Below are 21,567 nucleotides of genomic sequence, written 5' to 3'. Positions count from 1 at the left end.
GCCTCCTTATCTCGGGAGACATTAGAACATTAGAACATTAGAACATTACAGCGCAGTACAGGCCCTTCGGCCCTCGATGTTGCGCCGATCATCTGACCTACACTATTCCATTTTCATCCATATGTCTATCCAATGACCACTTAAATGCCCTTAAAGTTGGCGAGTCTACTACTGTTGCAGGCAGGGCGTTCCACGCCCCTACTACTCTCTGCGTAAAGAAACTACCTCTGACATCTGTCCTCTATCTATCTCCCCTCAACTTAAAGCTATGTCCCCTCGTGTTTGCCATCATCATCCGAGGAAAAAGTCTCTCACTATCCACCCTATCTAACCCTCTGATTATCTTGTATGTCTCTATTAAGTCACCTCTCCTCCTCCTTCTCTCTAACGAAAACAACCCCAAGTCCCTCAGCCTTTCCTCGTAAGACCTTCCTTCCATACCAGGCAACATCCTAGTAAATCTCCTCTGCACCCTTTCCAAAGCTTCCACATCCTTCCTATAATGCGATGACCAGAACTGCACGCAATACTCAAGGTGCGGCCTCACCAGAGTTTTGTACAGCTGCATCATGACCTCGTGGCTCCAAAACTCGATCCCCCTACTAATAAAAGCTATCACACCATATGCCTTCTTAACAGCCCTATTAACCTGGGTAGCAACTTTCAGGGATTTATGTACCTGGACACCAAGATCTCTCTGCTCATCTACACTACCAAGAATCTTCCCATTAGCCCAGTACTCTGCATTGCTGTTACTCCTTCCAAAGTGAATCACCTCACACTTCTCCGCATTAAACTCCATTTGCCATCTCTCAGCCCAGCTCTGCAGCCTATCTATGTCCCTCTGTACCCTACAACACCCTTCGACACTATCCACAACTCCACCGACCTTCGTGTCATCCGCAAATTTACTAACCCACCCTTCTACACCCTCATCCAGGTCATTTATAAAAATGACAAACAGCAGTGGCCCCAAAACAGAACCTTGCGGTACACCACTAGTAACTAAACTCCAGGATGAGCATTTGCCATCAACCACCACCCTCTGTCTTCTTTCAGCTAGCCAATTTCTGATCCAAAGCTCGAAATCACCTTCAACCCCATACTTCCGTATTTTCTGCAATAGCCTACCGTGGGGAACCTTATCAAACGCCTTACTGAAATCCATATGCACCACATCCACGGCTTTACCCTCATCCACCTGTTTGGTCACCTTCTCGAAAAACTCAATAAGGTTTGTGAGGCACGACCTACCTTTCACAAAACCGTGCTGACTATCGCAAATGAACTTATTCTTTTCAAGATGATTATAAATCCAAAGTACGGAAAGTCCTCATCAGAGAACTCCTCTTTGCTGACGATGCTGCTTTAACATCTCACACTGAAGAATGCCTGCAGAGTCTCATCGACAGGTTTGCGTCTGCCTGCAATGAATTTGGCCTAACCATCAGCCTCAAGAAAACGAACATCATGGGGCAGGATGTCAGAAATGCTCCATCCATCAATATTGGCGACCACGCTCTGGAAGTGGTTCAAGAGTTCACCTACCTAGGCTCAACTATCACCAGTAACCTGTCTCTAGATGCAGAAATCAACAAGCGCATGGGTAAGGCTTCCACTGCTATGTTCAGACTGGCCAAGAGAGTGTGGGAAAATGGCGCACTGACACGGAACACAAAAGTCCGAGTGTATCAGGCCTGTGTCCTCAGTACCTTGCTCTACGGCAGCGAGGCCTGGACAACGTATGCCAGCCAAGAGCGACGTCTCAATTCATTCCATCTTCGCTGCCTTCGGAGAATACTTGGCATCAGGTGGCAGGACTATATCTCCAACACAGAAGTCCTTGAAGCGGCCAACATCCCCAGCTTATACACACTACTGAGTCAGCGGCGCTTGAGATGGCTTGGCCATGTGAGTCGCATGGAAGATGGCAGGATCCCCAAAGACACATTGTACAGCGAGCTCGCCACTGGTATCAGACCCACCGGCCGTCCATGTCTCCGTTATAAAGACGTCTGCAAACGCGACATGAAATCGTGTGACATTGATCACAAGTCGTGGGAGTCAGTTGCCAGCATTCGCCAGAGCTGGCGGGCAGCCATAAAGACAGGGCTAAATTGTGGCGAGTCGAAGAGACTTAGTAGTTGGCAGGAAAAAAGACAGAGGCGCAAGGGGAGAGCCAACTGTGCAACAGCCCCAACAAACAAATTTCTCTGCAGCACCTGTGGAAGAGCCTGTCACTCCAGAATTGGCCTTTATAGCCACTCCAGGCGCTGCTTCACAAACCACTGACCACCTCCAGGCGCGTATCCATTGTCTCTCGAGATAAGGAGGCCCAAAAGAAAGAATAAATCCTATCTCTTATAACCCTTTCCAACATTTTACCCACAACCGAAGTAAGGCTCACAGGTCTATAATTACCAGGGCTGTCTCTACTCCCCTTCTTGAACAAGGGGACAACATTTGCTATCCTCCAGTCCTCCGGCACTACTCCTGTCGACAATGACGACATAAAGATCAACAACAAAGGCTCTGCAATCTCCTCCCTGGCTTCCCAGAGAATCCTAGGATAAATCCCATCTGGCCCAGGGGACTTATCTATTTTCACTCTTTCCAAAATTGCTAACACCTCCTCCTTGTGAATCTCAATCCCATCTAGCCTAGTAGGCTGTATCTCAGTAATCTCCTCGGCAACATTTTCTTTCTCTACTGTAAATACTGACGAAAAATATTCATTTAACGCTTCCCCTATCTCCTCTGATTCCGCACACAACTTCCCACTACTATCCTTGATTGGCCCTGTTCTAACTCTTATCATTCTTTTATTCCTGATATACCTATAGAAAGCCTTAGGGTTTTCTTTGATCCTATCCGCCAATGACTTCTCGTGTCCTCTCCTTGCTCTTCTTAGCCCTCCCTTTAGATCCTTCCTGGCTAGCTTGTAACTCTCAAGTGCCCTAACTGAGCCTTCACGTCTCATCCTAACATAAGCCGCCCTCTTCCTCTTGACAAGCACTTCAACTTCTTGAGTAAACCACGGCTCCCTCGCTCGACAACTTCCTCCCTGCCTGACAGGTACATACTTATCAAGGACACGCATTAGCTGCTCCTTGAATAAGCTCCACATTTCGTTTGTGCCCATCCCCTGCAGTTTCCTTCCCCATCCTACACATCCTAAATCTTGCCTAATCGAGTCATAATTTCCTTTCCCCCAGCTATAATTCTTGCCCTGCGGTATATACCTGTCCCTGCCCATCGCTAAGGTAAACCTAACCGAATTGTGATCACTATCGCCAAAGTGCTCACCTACATCTAAATCGAACACCTGGCCGGGTTCATTACCCAGTACCAAATCCAATGTGGCATCGCCCCTGGTTGGCCTGTCCACATACTGTGTCAGAAAACCCTCCTGCACACACTGGACAAAAACAGACCCATCTAAAGTACTCGAACTATAGTATTTCCAGTCAATATTTGGAAAGTTAAAGTCCCCCATAACCACTACCCTGTTACTCTCGCTCCTGTCGAGAATCATCTTCGCTATCCTTTCCTCTACATCTCTGGAACTATTCGGAGGTCTATAGAAAACTCCCAACAGGGTGACCTCTCCTCTCCTGTTTCTAACCTCGGCCCATACTACCTCAGTAGACGAGTCCTCAAACGTCCTTTCTGCCGCTGTAATACTTTCCTTGATTAACAATGCCACACCCCCCCTCTTTTACCCTCTTCTCTGTTCTTACTGAAACATCTAAATCCCGGAACCTGCAACATCCATTCCTGCCCCTGCTCTACCCATGTCTCTGAAATGGCCAGAACATCAGGATCCCAGGTACCAACCCATGCTGCAAGCTCACCCACCTTATTCCGGATGCTCCTGGCATTGAAGTAGACACACTTTAAACCAAGTTCTTGCTTGCCAGTGCCCTCTTGCGTCCCTGTAACCTTATCCCCTACCTCACTACTCTCAACAGCCTGTACACTGGAACTACAATTTAGGTTCCCTTTCCCCTGCTGATTTAGTTTAAACCCCCCCGAAGAGCACTAACAAATCTCCCCCCCAGGATATTGGTACCCCTCTGGTTCAGGTGAAGACCATCCTGTTTGTAGAGGTCCCACCTACCCCAGAAAGAGCCCCAATTATCCAGGAAACCAAAACCCTCCCTCCTACACCATCCCTGCAGCCACGTGTTCAACTCCTCTCTCTCCCTATTCCTCTCTTCGCTAGCACGTGGCACGGGCAACAACCCAGAGATAACAACTCTGGTTGTTCTCGCTCTAAGCTTCCACCCTAGCTCCCTGAATTTCTGCCTTAAATCCCCATCTCTCTTCCTACCTATGTTGTTGGTGCCTATGTGGACCACGACTTGGGGGTGCTCCCCCTCCCCCTTAAGGATCCCAAAAACATGATCAGAGACATCACGTACCCTGGCACCTGGGAGGCAACACACCAACCGTGAGTCTCTCTCGTTCCCACAGAACCTCCTATCTGTTCCCCTAACTATGGAGTCCCCAATGACTAATGCTCTGCTCCTCTTCCCCTTTCCCTTCTGAGCAACAGGGACAGACTCTGTGCCAGAGACCTGCACCCCATTGCTTACCCCTGGTAAGTCGTCCCCCCCAACAGTATCCAAAACGGTATACCTGTTGTTGAGGGAAACGGCCACAGGGGATCTCTGCACTGCCTGCTGGTTCCCTTTCCTTCCCCTGACGGTAACCCATCTACCTACTTCTTTTACCTGAGGTGTGACTGCCTCCCTATAACTCCTGTCAATAATCCCCTCTGCCTCCCGAATGATCCGAAGTTCATCCAGCTCCAGCTCCAGTTCCCTAACGCGGTCTGCGAGGAGCTGGAGTTGGGTGCACTTCCCGCAGATGCAGTCAGCAGGGACACTCTTGGCGACCCCTACCTCCCACATTCTGCAGGAGGAACATACAACTGCCTTTACCTCCATTCCCACTATTCTAGATTCCCAACAAATCTACTGAAAAACCAAACGAAAAAAAAAAGTCAAAACTTGTTCGCTTAGCAATCCGACGGACTGAACTTTTTAAATAAAAAGCTTACCTTATCAACACACCAGAGTCCTTTTTTTTTGGTTAGAGGAGGAGGGTGGGTGGGAGACACTACAAGTGTAGTGTCTCGGGTACAGCCACCACACAAATATATACCTTTTTCCTTACCCAGCAGTCCCCTGGTCCTCCGAAACAAAAGGGGATTAACTTGTAACTTACTGAAATTGACCGCTCAGCTGTAAGTCCACTCCGCACCTCGTTCTGTCAAGCTGTGAAATTGACCGCTCAGCTGTAAGTCCGCTCCGCACCTCGTTCTGTCAAGCTGCTCCTCGCAAAAAAAAAAAGAAAAAAGACAATGGGTAAGCGCCTGGAGCTGGTCAGTGGGTTGTGAAGCAGCGCCTGGAGTGGCTATAAAGGCCAATTCTAGAGTGACAGACCCTTCCACAGGTGCTGCAGAGAAATTTGTTTGTCGGGGCTGTTACACAGTTGGCTCTCCCCTTGCGCCTCTGTCTTTCTTCCTGCCAACTACTAAGTCTCTTCGACTCGCCACACTTTAGCACCGCCTTTATGGCTGCCCGCCAGCTCTGGCGGACGCTGGCAACTGACTCCCACGACTTGTGATCAATGTCACAGGGCTTCATGTCGCGTTTGCAGACGTCTTTAAAGCGGAGACATGGACGGCCGGTGGGTCTGATACTAGTGGCGAGCTCGCTGTACAATGTGTCTTTGGGTTATTGTTATAATTAACTATAAGGTCCCAAGTGCTAGATTCCTACTATAAATATTAAATGCTAACTAAATACAGTAATCTCCTCCCTCTGGTTTAGTTACTCGACTTATTAATTAGTTAATTAGGGTTTTAATCAATTTTTATCAATGTTTTATTTTCAAATTCAGTAAAAATTCCCTACCAGCCAATCAGGTCACAGCTTTCCTGTGACATCACTTTCAGTTTTTTTTACCAGAGGTAAGTTTTTGATACTTATCGGTCTAGAACTCCGCCCTCCGAGTCTTATCCCAGTCAGCTGTGCTCTTTGGAAGCTCTCGGCTCCCCTCACTCTGAGGACAGGTAGGAAATGAAAGGCGTTTCTCGCTCCCTCCTCACCGAACTTTTTCAGTTACCAAACTTCCACTATAGCACTCGAATGCAACCCAAGGCAGCACTCCAGTGCAAACCAGGTTTACTCACCAGGGTAATGGTTACTCACTGTGTAACTGCACACAGTCACTTTTTATTCAGCACAGCAAGGGTTAATCACTGTGTAACTGCACACAGACACTGTTTATTCAGCAGGGTAAGGGTTACTCACTGTGTAACTGTACAGAGTCACTGTTTATTCAACACGCAAGGGTTACTCACTGTGTAACTGCACAGAGTCACTGTTTATTCGGCAGGGTAAGGGTTACTCACTGTGCAACTGCACAGCGTCACTGTTTATTCAACAAGGTAAGGGTTACTTACTGTGTAACTGTACAGAGTCACTGTTTATTCAACAAGGTAAGGGTTACTTACTGTGTAACTGTACAGAGTCACTGGTTATTCAGCAGGGTAAGGGTTACTCACTGTGCAACTGCACACAGTCACTTTTTATTCAGCACAGCAAGGGTTAATCACTGTGTAACTGCACACAGACACTGTTTATTCAGCAGGGTAAGGGTTACTCACTGTGTAACTGCACAGAGTCACTATTTATTCAGCAGGGTGAGGGTTACTCACTGTGTAACTGCACAGAGTCACTATTTATTCAGCAGGGTGAGGGTTACTCACTGTGTAACTGCACAGAGTCACTATTTATTCAGCAGGGTGAGGGTTACTTACTGTGTAACTGTACAGAGTCACTGTTTATTCAGCAGGGTAAGGGTTACTCACTGTGTAACTGTACAGAGTCACTGTTTATTCAGCAGGGTAAGGGTTACTCACTGCGTAACTGTGTCCCTGCACTGATTTATAAAATGGATTGACGTTTAACTGGGTGGAGCTCTAATGAAAAATTGTAAGGCTGATAAAGATATGAAGATCTACCAGGTATGTGTTTATCAGCAGCTCCATCTGCCCATTATCTCCCTCCATTGTCAACTTCTCCCTGATCAAAAACATGAGCTAGCTGCCAATCAAACACCAAACAGGAAGGTCAGAGTTCAAATGTCAAAAAGAAGTCAATGTCAGAAAGAAAACTTGATCTGAATGATTGATCATTGTGTGTTCCACTCTACTGTCCTTTACTCTGGTCTTTCTCAGGACACCAGTCCAAAGCTTCTCGGAGACTTCGCTGCATTAGAATGTTGAAGTTACAGTTCTGAGTTCGATTTTTTTAGCACAAGCGAATATTCGGTCTCTCTTTCTCTCTATCTATTTATTTTCTCTCTCTCTCTCTCTCTCTCTGTCTCCCTTTCTTTCTCTGTCTCACTCTGCCTACTGGCATTGAACACAGATCTCTTTCTCACTCTTAATTTCTGTCTCTGTCACTCTGCATCTCGCCCTCTCCCTTGATCTCTCTCTCTCTCTCTCTATCTGTCTCGGATTCTCAGTTTTTCTCTGTCTCTCTTTCTCTGTCTCTCTCTCTCTTTTTTCCCTGCTTTCCTCTCTCTCTCTCTCTCTCTGTCTGTCCATCTCTGTCTTTCTCACTTTCTCTCTGTCTCTGTCTTCCTCTGTCGCTCTCTCCGTGTTTCTGTTTTTCTCTATCTCTGCCTTTCACTGTCACTCTCTCCCTATCTATCTCTGATTCCTCCCTCTCTCTGTCTCTCTCTCTACCTGTCTCTGTGTTCCTCTGCCTCTCTCCCCCTGTCTCCACAGGTGGTCTTTAGTTGAGTTTCAAGTCATTCCCAGACACTGTCAGTGAGATGTGAATTGGTGAACACCCCGTATATAAGTTGTCATGGTGCGTTGGTTTTAAAAGACCTTCAAAAGCACTAAACTGTAAGTCCCTTATTGCTTGCCTACACCTGACATAGCCTGAGTGAAAGCGGTATCTCGTGTATCTGTTAACATGCAGCTGCCGGCTGTTAAACTCTCAAACAAATGGGCTTTAGATTTTGATCAAGATAGAATGTTAACAGTGGTGTCCAATTCTCTCTTCACCCTTTACCTATTCTTTCCCTAGTGTTTTGACCATAAGAGGGAGAGAGCAACTAAGTGTGAGCAACAGATCAAAGTAGTGGAGAGAGGGGGTAGCATGGGCGATTGTGATGTGGTCAACACACAGCCACCAGAGAGAGGGATCTTCACCAGTGTTAGCCACGTCAGATTCCAGGTCAAAGGGTAACAAGCCCCAACAGCTACTGGAACACCCACATCCGCAATGCATTTACTCACAAGTCAACTGTTCCAGTCACATTTATTCACTGGACTTTTGTCCACTGATAGCATGAGCATCCCCAAACAAGCCTCTTATGATCTTCTCATCTACATGTTACCTTGCCATGTACACAGTATCTACCCATGTACGCAGTATGTTCTCATGTACACAGTGTCTCCACGGGTACATGGTATCTCCTCATATACATGGTATGTTCTCATGTACACAATATCTCCTCGTGTCCATGGTGGCTCCTCAGGTACATGGAAATTTCTCATGTATGTGGTATTACCTCACTTGCACCCCCTCCCCCTCCCCCCAAACTATTGGTGAAACAAGGGGGCAAAGGTTATTTCTGTCTATTCTGCCATTCACTGGCTGCTTTGAGTCTGATGTTTTGTATCCTGACGTAGAGCCCAAACTCCCAAGTCATCTCGACCCTCAACCCCCTGAATTCATCCCCTTGGTTAAGGTATTTGTCTGGGGTTGAGCTCATTTTTATTCACCTCCCTTTCTGTGAAGCTGTCTGTTGTCCATTGTTTCTCAGGGTCACTTGGGGATACTCTCAAGCCATCTCCATTTGCTTTGCAGAAATGCACATCTTCCTTTCTTTCCCAATGCTGCTATGGGCAGGCACACTGTCGCGGGACCAGTGACTCAACTGTCAATTTGTAGGCCTCGGCCTAGACCAGACCCTTCAGCAGGTAGGTGTTGGGGGCCAGACAGGAGGGAGGACCTCGGCACAGTTATCTCCATTTCCCCGTAGGCTCCGCCAAATTTCACACAGAAGCATTGGGAACACAGGTGGAAATCCAACAGGGATCTTGGCACTGGCCCTGGCCCTGCCAACCAATTACATGAAGGCTGGGGACGGAGAAGCCAGTGGAGGTCCCCCTGCACGGGATCGGATAGGGCAACTCTGATGGGTCTCATAAGCCACGTCCCTCATTCTCATTCATGGCCTCACCTCTCCCCATCTCGGCCATCTCCTCCAGCTCTGTAACCCTCCAAGGTCTCTGCTTTCCCCCAACTCCATCACCTCACCATTGACGGCTCTGCCTTCAGCTGCTTGCGCCCCAAACTCTGGGATTCCCTCCACGCCATTTCCTCCGCCTTTAAGACACTTGTTTAAAACCTACCTCTTTGACCAAGCTTTTAGTCGTTTGCCCAAATATCTCCTCACATGGTCCAGCATTCAATTTTGTCGTAACACTCCTGGGAAGCACCTTGGGACCTTTAACTAAGTTAAAGGCGCTATATAAATCTAAGTTTTGTTCTTCTTCATTCTCCCACTGCGAGTCCAGGCTGTTGCCTCAGAGATCGGCGTTATTGCCAATGAAAGGGTTAAAATAAGATTCACAAAGCAGGCATATTGGCCCAGCAGAATATTTGACAAAATGACATTGAACAGCATTACCATCACTGAATCCTCCACCATTAAACATCCTGGGGGTTACCATTGACCAGAAACTGAACTGGACCAGCCACCTAAATGCTGTGGCTACAAGAGCAGGTCAAAGACTAGGAATCCTGCGGCAAGTAACTCACCTCTTGTCTCCCCAACGTCTGTCCATCTACGAGGCAGGAGTGTGATGGAATACTCACCACTTGCCTGGATGGGTGCAGAGGCAACAACACTCAAGAAGCTCGACACCATCCAGGACAAGGCAGCCCGCTTGATTGGCACCCCATTCACAAATATTTACTCCCTCCACCACCGATGCACAGTGGCAGCAGTGCGTACCATCTACAAGATGCACTGCAGCAACTCACCAAGGCTCCTTCGACAGCATCTTTCAAACCCGCGACCTCTACCAACTAAAAGCACAAGGGCAGCAGATGCATGGAAACACCACCACCTGCAAGTTCTCCCAAGCCACACACCATCCTGACTTGGAACTATATCGGCGTTCCCTCACTGTCGCTGGGTGAAAATCCTGGAACTCCCTTCCTAACAGCACTGTGGGTGTACCTACCCCACATGGACTGCAGTGGTTCAAGAAGGCAGCTCACCACCACCTTCTCAAGGGCAATTAGGGATGGGCAATAAATGCTGGCCTAGCCAGCGATGCTCACATCCGATACATGAATTTTAAAAAAGGCCCAGCCCCCTTCAAGCTGTGTAACTACTGCCAGGGCCAGATGCCTGGGAGTAGATGTTCTTGCCTTGCATTTGGTGAACTCAGTGCTTGACCTCCCAGGAAGATCTGCATCCCCCATGCACACCCTCAACCACCAGTACAGTGGCAATGATTAACTTGTGTACTTACGGTCCATTCATATTTCTCTAAAAGAATGTAGTTATAACTATGAGGGAATTGGAATAAAATGAGAGAAGTCAATGATTACAGAGGGAGTGTCATTGTGCGAAGCTCATAATAAAGCTCTGATGATTGAGGTCTGTGACCATCCACAGACCCTGACACATCATCGCACATGACACAACAAAACACGGAGCAACAAGCCCCAGAACCTCTAAGAGTTTGACGCCACGAGGGAAGGGTTCCTCAGTGTGTTTTCTATGGTATTGTGTGCAGTGCACAAGATTATTGCTTTCAGGTGTAATTGTAGAGAATATTCCAACTTGTCCTTCTAATTATTATTTTCACTGTCTGTCTCTGATAGTCTCAATGCAAAATAATCAGCGATTCAGTATTCTTCTCTATAATCTTCCACAGTCTATTCAACAGTAACCCATCAAAGTGAGAGTCCAACCACCAGAATCCCCTTTAAGTGAGAATCCAACCACCAGGACCCTTTAAAGTGACAGTCCACCCACCAGAACCCTTTAAAGTGACAGTCCAACCATCAGAAACCTTTAAAGTGACAGTCCGCCCACCAGGACCCTTTAAAGAGAGAGCCCAACCATCAGGATCCCTTTAAAGTGACAGTCCACCCCACCAGGACCCTTTAAAGTGATAGTCCAACAATCAGGATCCCTTTAAAGTGAGCCTCTAACCACCAGGATCCATTTAAAGTGACAGTCCGACCATCAGGGCCCCTTAAAATTCAAAGTCCAACCACCAGGATCCCTTTAAAGAAGGAATTTCACTATCAGGGACCCTTTAAACTGGGCGTTTCATCAGCAGGACAACTTTGCAGAGGCAATCTCATTATTAAGACCTCTCTTAAAGGGAGAACATCACCTCAGGATATCTTTTAATGCCATGTTACCACGACTGGGACCAGTTCTTCTTGCTATTCACACTGAGATTGGTGGATTTAAGAAAGCTGTTGCCTGGAATGAGAATGAGAAGTCATTGATGAATCAGTCTTACACTGTCCGGTTGGATACGAGCCATTGCCTATCTGGAAGGACTGAAGGTTACCTTTAAGAGAGATGGAAGAACTTTGCATTTATTTTCCACTTCTCACATCCTCTGCTCATCCCAAAGGGCTTTGCAGCCAATGACCTTTGAGGCGTAGGCAATGTTGTTATTTAGGAAAACTCGGGCGCCAAGTTTATGCACAGCAAGATCCCACAGAGCAGCAGCAAGGTAAATGGCCAGTCAATTCTATCTTTGGTGCTGTTTGGTGAGGGATGAATGTCAACCAGGACACCGGGAATGGGTGGGGTGGGGGGGGGGGGGGGTGGGCGGTGGGATTTCCGGTGGGAAGCTGCTGGTTTCATTCAGTTTGCTGCTCGTATACTGTGGTATGAAAGAGACCGTGCCATTTTAACCACTGGGCATTGTTCACATGGAGGAAGGACACCCTAAAAGAAAATCAAAGGGCCTTTATCCTTACCCAGAGGCCTCTCTGTCTTCCCACTCCTCTTTTTCCCACTTAGTGCAATCCAGGGAATTCTTTTTATTCATTCCTGGGATGTGGTATGATGGCATAGTGGTTATTTAATGGACCAATAATCCGGAGGCCTGGACAAATGATCTAGAAACTTGGTTCTAGCCAGGCCTGTGTTTGTTGCCCATCCCTAATTGCCCTTGGGAAGGTGGTGGTGAACCGCCTTCTTGAATGGAGCTGAGTGCCTTTGCTTGGCCATTTCAGAGGGCAGTTAAAGGGTCAACTGCATTGCGATGGGTCTGGAGTCACATGTAGGCCAGGACAGGTAAGGTGGGCAGATTTCCTTCCCTAAGGGACGTTAGCCGAACCAGATGGGTTTTTGCAGCAGTCATCAGACTGTTTCGTGGCGGCTGATGATAGCTTATTTTAAATGCTTGTTATACTTAACTAATAATACAGCTGCTGTGATGGGACTTGAACTCATTTGTAAGATTTTAGTCCAGCTTTCTGGATTACAGAGTCCAGAAACATAATTGCTATGCTACTGCTCCACACCAGTTTAAGAGTGGGCACCAGCACAGACATAATGGGCCGAATGTCCTCCTTTTGATGTGTGAAATTCCTTCCATCGTTCTAATTTATCACATCTCACAGAATGTTTCGAAGCCTTTACTACAATGAATTACTCCGAGGTGTATTTGCTGTTACTATGAGACCAGATGTAGGAGCCAATTTGCATACAGGAAGACCTTGAAAATGGCCAGGAGATGAGTGAGCAACGAATCTGTTTGTTAATACTGTTCCTTGAGGGATAAATATTGACCAGGATACTGGGCGGGAGCGGGAGTGGGAGCGGGGGGACGGGCAGGGAGAATTCTCCTCCTTGTCTTCGAAATGGTGCCATGGGAATTTTTTATTTTACATCCACCTGAGAGAAGCAGACGGGGCCTCGGTTTAACATTTTATCTGAAAGAGGCACCTCCGACAGTGCAGCACCCCCTCAGCACTGCACTGGAGTGTCTGCGTCGATTAAGGGCTCAGGTCCTAGTGAGGGGCTTAACCTGGACAGTTTAATTGACTGTAGACTTTCAAATAGACAAGTACAGCGGCCTTAATACGGCAGGGATGTTATGTGTAAAACATAAATAAGCCACAAACCCGCAAAGTATAACCTTGGAGTGTTTAGACGGAGTATTTTTGGCTTTGGAAGCCTGTTTATTTAAAGAGTTTGTAAGGTCGGATGAACTGATGCAGAATGGAGGATGATTGGAGCTGTGCGGCAGGGGTGTGGGTGCTGTGCTCTGACAGCACACTGGGACATAATTGTGCATAGTATTCAAGGTCATGAGGAGAGAGAGAAGGTGAGAACACTGTTACCACTGTGAGCCATTACAGCACAGAGGGGAACTGAGTCACATAGCAGGGAGCGTGACCTAAAAACCTGCTCGGTTCTACAAATGAAACCCAACCCAAGCCCGACAGAACCACAATTTGACCCAAGCCCGACCCGGCCCGAGTCCTTCCATTTTTTTCCCACGCCCGACCTAACCTGACCCGACGCCTGGAATATAATCAACTTTAATGAAGAGGTTGTGCTCTACCTTGGATGGAATCGCTCACTGCCTCACTGCAGACCTAGTGTGGAGCGTTTCCCGTCTTGACGTCCTGGCTGTCCCAGTGTCTGACCCAGCCTGGCCTGACTTGACCTGACCCGAGCCAGAATGCCGGACCCGGAAGAGGGACCTGACCCGACCTGAACCTGACACATGTTGTCGGGTCCTGTCGGGTTCGATTCGGGTAGCCATGCTCTAGCATGACTGGGAGTGTGACTGTGTATCTGGAAGTGTGACTGTATCTGGGAGTGTGACTGTGTATCTGGGAGTGTGACTGTATCTGGGAGTGTGACTGTATCTGGGAGTGTGACTGTGTATCTGGGAGTGTGACTGTATCTGGGAGTGTGACTGCGTATCTGGGAGTGTGACTGTATCTGGGAGTGTGACTGTGTATCTGGGAGTGTGACTGTGTATCTGGGAGTGTGACTGCGTATCTGGGAGTGTGACTGTATCTGGGAGTGTGACTGTATCTGGGAGTGTGACTGCGTCTGGGAGTGTGACTGCGTATCTGGGAGTGTGACTGTACCTGGGAGTGTGACTGTATCTGGGAGTGTAACTGTTTATCTGGAAGTGTGACTGTGTATCTGGGAGTGTGACTGTGTATCTACGTGTGTGACTGTGAATCTGGGAGTGTGACTCTGTTTCTGGGAGTGTGACTGTTTATCTGGAAGTGTGACTGTGTATCTACGAGTCTGACTGTGAATCTGGGTGTGTGACTGTGTATCTGGGAGTGTGACTGTTGTCATGCTGGACCCCCACCTGCCAAGAATGAGGCACATTAATGTTGTCATGAACATTGATTTTAAACAGTTACTGGACTGAAGAAAAGACTTGTCAAGCAGATCAGCCATGGCTGGAAAAGACATTTGCATATTAACAGACAGTGATACAATCCAAGATGTGGTCAGACCAGTTAGTCACATGACTAACCTGCTTGGCAACCTGGGGTTTTCTGAATTGTACAAACAGTTTGAACGGAGAGTGTCTGTTTGCTCCTGGACTGAGAAGATCTCTCCTGTCTGCTCCCATTTCTTTCTCACAAGCCTCCGAATCCACTGAAAACACATGAACCCCCACGAGAGAAAAGCCTCCGACAGCGAACAAGGTTTAAGAAGAATACTGGGCCTCAGCAAAAAGCAAGATCTACCTACAATCAAGGACTTTACAGTGAGCTTGAAGATCCGTAACAAAAAACCCTCTTTGGAGATTGCCTCAAACTTTTCAACTTTATTCTTCTTCTGCTCTTTTCTGTCTCTATTTGGGTATCATGTAAGCACACTAGAGTGAGCACGTTGTGTATCTGTAGGCATCAACCAAATTGGAATTTAAGTTTAATAAATTTCAACATTTCTTCTTTCAAGCTCAGAAAACCTGTTTGTGCTGGTTTCTTTGCCTTATAATTTGAAAGCGGTGAACAAGGATTCACCAAGGAGGAGCTAAAACATGGTGTGTTTAAAATTAAACTCTGTTACAGTAAGACCAGGTGAAGGCTAAAAGGGAACTCGAGACCTCTTCCTCACCTGGTCGTAACACTATGCATCTGGGAGTGTGACTGTGCATCTCGGAGTGTGACTGTGTATCTCGGAGTGTGACTGCGTATCTCGGAGCGTGACTGTATCTGGGAATGTGACAGTGTATCTATGAGTGTGACTGTTTATCTGGGAGTGTGAATGTTTATCTGGCAGTGTGACTGTATCTGGGAGTGTGACTGTATCTGGGAGTGTGATTGTATCTGGGAGCATGGCTGTGTATCTGGGAGTGTGACTGTTTATCTGGCAGTGTGACTGTATCTGGGAGTGTGATTGTTTATCTGGGAGTGTGACTGTTTATCGGCAGTGTGACTGTATCTGGGAGTGTGACTGTATCTGGGAGCATGACTGTGTATCTGGGAGTGTGAGTGTGTATCTGGGAGTGTAACTGTGTATCTGGGAGTGTGACTGTTTATCTGGGAGTGTGACTGTTTATCGGCAGTGTGACTGTATCTGGGAGCATGACTGTGTATCTGGGAGTGTGAATGTTTATCTGGGGGTGTGACTGTTTATCGGCAGTGTGACTGTATCTGGGAGTGTGACTGTGTATCTGGGAGTGTGACTGTGTATCTGGGAGTGTGACTGTGTATCTGGGAGTGTAACTGTGTATCTCAGAGTGCGAGTGTGAATTCCATGTTAAGTTTGAAAGTGATATGCTCCACCACTTAAACTTAAACAAAGCCAATTAGGTAAGAGGGGAGAACTGGCTAAGGTAAATTGGGTAAATAGACTAAAAGGTGAGGCGGGAAATGAACCTTTAAAGAAACAATTCAAAATGTTCAACAAAAATACATTCCATTGAAAAACAAAAACTCAGCCAGGAAGACCCATCCGTGGCTCACTCAGGAAGTTAAGGAAAGTATTAGATTAAAAGAAAAGGCTTACAATGTTGCAAAAAACAGTAGCAAGTCTGAGGAATGGGAGTGTTTTAGAAACCAGCAAAGGGCCATAAAAAGTTGATAAAAAGGAAAAAAATTGAATATGAGAGTGAACTAGCCAGTAACATATAAACAGATTGTAAGGTATATAAAAAGGAAGAGAGTAGCTAAAGTAGATGTTGGTTCATAAGAAGTAGAGACAGGAGAAATTATCATGGGGAATGAGAAACTGGCAGAGGCATTGAACAAATATTTTATGTCTGTCTTCACAGTAGAAAACACAAGTTCCATACCAGAAATAGACAGTAACCTGGGGGCTAATAAGAATGAGGAAATTAAGGAAATTCATATCAGCAGAGAAAAAGTATTGGAGAAATTTAAGGGACTAAAATCTGACAAATCTCCAGGACCTGAAGGCCTAAACCTTCGGGTTCTAAAAGAGATAGCTGCAGATATAGTGAATGCACTATCTATAATTTCTCAAAATTCCATAGATTCGGGAACGGTCCCATCAGATTGGAAGTTGGCAAATGTTACACCGCTTTTCAAGAAAGGAGGGAGAGGGAAACAGGGAACTACAGGATAGTTAGCCTAACATCAGTCGTTGGGAAAATGCTGGAATCTATTATTAAGGAAGTCTAAACAATGCACTTAGAAAAGCACAGTATGATTAGAACAAGTCAACATGGTTTTACGAAAGGGAAATCCTGTTTGACAAATTTATTAAGGTTTTTGAGGATATAACTAGTAGGGTAGATAAAGGAGAATCAATAGATGTAGTATACCTAGATTTCCAAAAGGCATTCGATAAGGTGCCAGACAAAAGGTTGATTGGCAAGATAAGGGCTCATGGAGTTGAGGGTAATATATTAGCATGGATAGATGATTGGTTAACAGACAGGAAGCAACAAATGGGCATAAACGGGGCAATTTCAAGTTGGTAGGGATTAAATAGTGGAGTGCTGCAAGGATCAGTACTGGGGCCTCAGCTATTTACAATCTATATTAATGACTTAGATGAAGAGACAGAGAGTAATGTATCTAAGTTTGCTGATGATACAAAGCTCGGTGGAAAGGTAAGCTGTGGGGAGGATGTAGAGAGGCTGCGAAGAGATATAGACAGGTTAGGTGAGTGGGCAACAAGAGGGCAGATGGAGTATAATGTAGGGAAGTGTAAAGTTATTTGGTCGTAGGAATAGAAAAGCAGAATATTTTTTAAAAGGAATGCAACTTGTAAGTGTTGATGTTCAAAAAGACTTGGGTGTGCTTGCACATGGAACGCAGAAAGTTAACATGCAGGTACCACAAACAGTTAGGAAGGCAAATGGCATGTTGGCCTTTATTGCAAGGGGATTGGAGTACAGGAATAAAGGAGCATTGCTACAATTGTACAGGGTTTTGGTGAGACCACATCTGGAATACTGTGTGCAGTTTTGGTCTCCATATTTAAGAAAGGATATACTTGCATTGGAGACAATGCAGTGAAGGTTCACTAGTTGGTCCCTGGGTTGAGAGGATTGTCCTATGATGAGAGACTAAGTAAATTTTGCATGTACTATCTGGAGTTTAGAAGAATGAGAGGTGATCTCATTGAAGCATCTGCACCTTCTCCTTTGTTATCTCTTGCCCAACCCCCACCTCACTTGTTTATAATCTGTGACTTTTCTAATATTTGTCAGTTCCGAAGAAGGGTCACTGACCCGAAACGTTAACTCTGCTTCTCTTTCCACAGATGCTGCCAGACCTGCTGAGTGAATCCAGCATTTCTTGTTTTTGTTTTAGATTTCCAGCATCCGCAGTATTTTGCTTTTATTTTAGTGTTTAATTCACTGCCACTTCTCTTCCAGGAATGCCTACCTTGAAGAAGTTCTGCACTTCTCTCCGATGGGATTTTCGTTTGTCTCTTTTACCTTGTTCACCTTCATTGCTTTCTATTTCCCTCCTGGTGTTTGATAAGGTATCTACCAAAACTCGTTTTCACAGCCACATCTCCTTCCTCAGTGACTGTCTCCGGCTCCGACTGATTCCACGTGGATTCCAACTGCAGTTTCACCCATCATGCTTTGAAACCACCCAGGATCACAGGTATCTCCGAGAAATACAACGTTCCTCGGACTGCTACTCTCGCCGCATCCTGAGATCTACACTCAGTGCTATGCGCCGCCATATGCACACACTGGACCTCTCTCTCCAGCAGCACCGTCTCACCTTATCTCAAATCTGTTCTACTCCGCAGTTTCATCTCATCTTACGTCTCATCCGACGCATTAACAAAAAACTTTTTTTCTTCCTTTCAGGTGTTAAGGAACGCAAGCTCCAGCAGCTGATGGGGACTAATGCCCCTCCAGATCCTCCTTCCGCTTCACTTCCCTCTGACCCCACCCCTTCTGATCTGACCCCTTGCCGTGTATTCACTATACCCTCTGACCTCCCCCTCTCTGATGCTGAGCGTTCTGTACTCAGCAAAGGACTCAGTTTTATCCCCTTACGCCCCCACCTCAATGAATTTCGCGCTCGGCATGACGTTGAGCTCTTCTTCCGTCGCCTCCGCCTCCGGGCTCACTTCTTTGACCAGGAGTCCTCCCCCCGACCAGCAGACCCATTCACCCGCCTCCAGCATTCTCCCTCTACCTGGACCCCTCACCCTGGCCTCTTACCCGCTCTTGATCTCTTCATTGAAAACTGTCGGCGAGACATTGGTCGTCTCAATTTCTCTGCCCCCCTCACTCACTCTAACCTGTCCCCCTCTGAACTTGAGGCACTCCGTTCTCTCAGGTCTAACCCCGACATGGTCATCAAACCTGCAGACAAGGGTGGTGCTGTTGTTGTATGGCGTACCGACCTCTACCTTGCAGAAGCTCAACGCCAACTCACAGACACCTCTTCCTACCTCCCTCTGGACCATGACCCCACCACCGAACATCAAGCCACCGTCCAAAGGACTGTCACTGACCTCATCTCCTCTGGAGATCTTCCCTCTACAGCTTCCAACCTCATAGTCCCGCAACCCCGGACAGCCCGCTTCTATCTCCTTCCCAAAATCCACAAACGGGACTGTCCCGGCAGACCCATTGTGTCAGCCTGCTCCTGCCCAACTGAACTTATTTCTTCCTATCTAGACTCTATCTTTTCTCCGCTGGTCCAGTCTCTTCCCACCTACATCCGTGACTCTTCTGACGCCCTACGTCATTTTGACAATTTCCAGTTTCCTGGTCCCAACCGCCTCCTCTTCACTATGGACGTCCAATCGCTCTACACCTCCATCCCCCACCAGGATGGTTTGAGGGCTCTCCGCTTCTTCCTGGAACAGAGGCCCAACCAGTCCCCATCCACCACCACCCTCCTCCGCCTGGCTGAACTTGTTCTCACATTGAACAACTTCTCCTTCAACTCCACGCACTTCCTTCAAGTAAAAGGTGTCGCTATGGGTACCCGCATGGGTCCTAGTTATGCCTGTCTTTTTGTGGGATATGTCGAGCATTCTTTGTTCCAGTCCTACTCAGGCCCCCTCCCCCAACTCTTTTTCCGGTACATTGATGACTGTATCGGTGCCGTTTCCTGCTCCCGCCCCGAACTCGAAAACTTTATCAACTTTGCTTCCAATTTCCACCCTTCTCTCACCTTTACATGGTCCATCTCTGACACTTCCCTTCCCTTCCTCGACTTCTCTGTCTCCATCTCTGGGGATAGGTTGTCTACCAATATCCATTATAAGCCCACTGACTCCCACAGCTACCTCGACTACACTTCTTCACACCCTACCTCCTGTAAGGACTCCATTCCATTCTCCCAGTTTCTCCGTCTCCGACGCATCTGCTCTGATGATGCTACCTTCCATGACGGTGCTTCTGATATGACCTCCTTTTTCCTCAACCGAGGATTTCCCCCCACTGTGGTTGACAGGGCCCTCAACCGTGTCCGACCCATTCCCCGCACCTCTACCCTCACCCCTTCCCCTCCCTCCCAGAACCGTGACAGGGTTCCCCTTGTCCTCACTTTTCATCCCACCAGCCTCCATATCCAAAGGATCATCCTCCGCCATTTTCGCCACCTCCAGCGTGATGCCACTACCAGTCGCATCTTCCCCTCCCTTCCCCTGTCAGCATTCCGAAGGGATCATTCCCTCCTCGACACCCTGGTCCACTCCTCCATTACCCCCACCACCTCGTCCCCGTCCCAGGGCACCTTCCCTTGCAATCGCAGGAGGTGTAACACCTGCCCATTTACCTCCTCTCTCCTCACTATCCCAGGCCCCAAACACTCCTTTCAGGTGAAGCAGCGATTTACTTGTACTTCTTTCAATGTAGTATACTGTATTCGCTGCTCACAGTGTGGTCTCCTCTACATTGGGGAGACCAAGCGCAGACTGGGTGACCGCTTTGCGGAACATCTCCGCTCAGTCCGCAAGCAGGACCCTGAGCTTCCGGTTGCTTGCCATTTCAACACTCCCCCCTGCTCTCATGCTCACATCTCTGTCCTGGGATTGCTGCAGTGTTCCAGTGAACATCAACGCAAGCTCGAGGAACAGCATCTCATCTACTGATTAGGCACACTACAGCCTGCCGGACTGAACATTGAGTTCAATAATTTCAGAGCATGACAGCCCCCCACTTTACTTTCATTTTTAGTCATTTTTAGTTAATTTTTCTTCCTTTTTTTTTTTGCATTCCTTTTTACATTTTTTGCATTTATTTCATTTCATCTTAGTTTGTTCAGTTTGCTTACCCACTGTTTTTTTCAGGTTGTTTTTCTTCAGGTTTGCACTTGCTGATGTTCTATATTCAGTATATTCACACCTAATCTGTACTAATGCTTTGTCTTTCAAAACACCATTAACATATTGTTTGCCTTTGCTCCGTGACCTTTTGGTCAGCTATGTGGCCTGGTCCAATCTGCACCTTCTCCTTTGTTATCTCTTGCCCAACCCCCACCTCACTTGTTTATAATCTGTGACTTTTCTAATATTTGTCAGTTCCGAAGAAGGGTCACTGACCCGAAACGTTAACTCTGCTTCTCTTTCCACAGATGCTGCCAGACCTGCTGAGTGAATCCAGCATTTCTTGTTTTTGTTTAAGATTCTGAAGGGGCTGGATAGGGTAGGTACCGAGAGATTGTTTCCGCTGGACGGGGAATCTAAAACACGGGGGGCACAGTCTCAGGATAAGGGGCCAATCATTCAGGACTGAGATGAGGAGAAATTACTTCACTCAAAGGATTGTGAATCTGTGGAATTCTCCACCCCAGAGGGTTGTGGATGCTCCATCATTGAACACATTTAAGGCTGGGATAGAGAGATTTTTGGCCTTGCAGGGACTTGGGATATGGTGAGCAGGCCGGAAAGTGGAGTTGAATCCTAAGATCAGCCATGATGGTATTGAATGGCAGAGCAGGCTTGATGGGCTGAATGGTCTGCTCCTGCTCCTATTTCTTGTATCTTGTGTTCTTGTGTGTATCTGGGAGAGTGACAACTCTCCCTACATGTTTTTTTTTCGTACTC

The sequence above is a fragment of the Heterodontus francisci genome, chromosome 40 (assembly GCF_036365525.1).
Source record: "Heterodontus francisci isolate sHetFra1 chromosome 40, sHetFra1.hap1, whole genome shotgun sequence".
Classification (NCBI taxonomy): domain Eukaryota; kingdom Metazoa; phylum Chordata; class Chondrichthyes; order Heterodontiformes; family Heterodontidae; genus Heterodontus; species Heterodontus francisci.
This window is presented reverse-complemented; position numbering follows the sequence as displayed.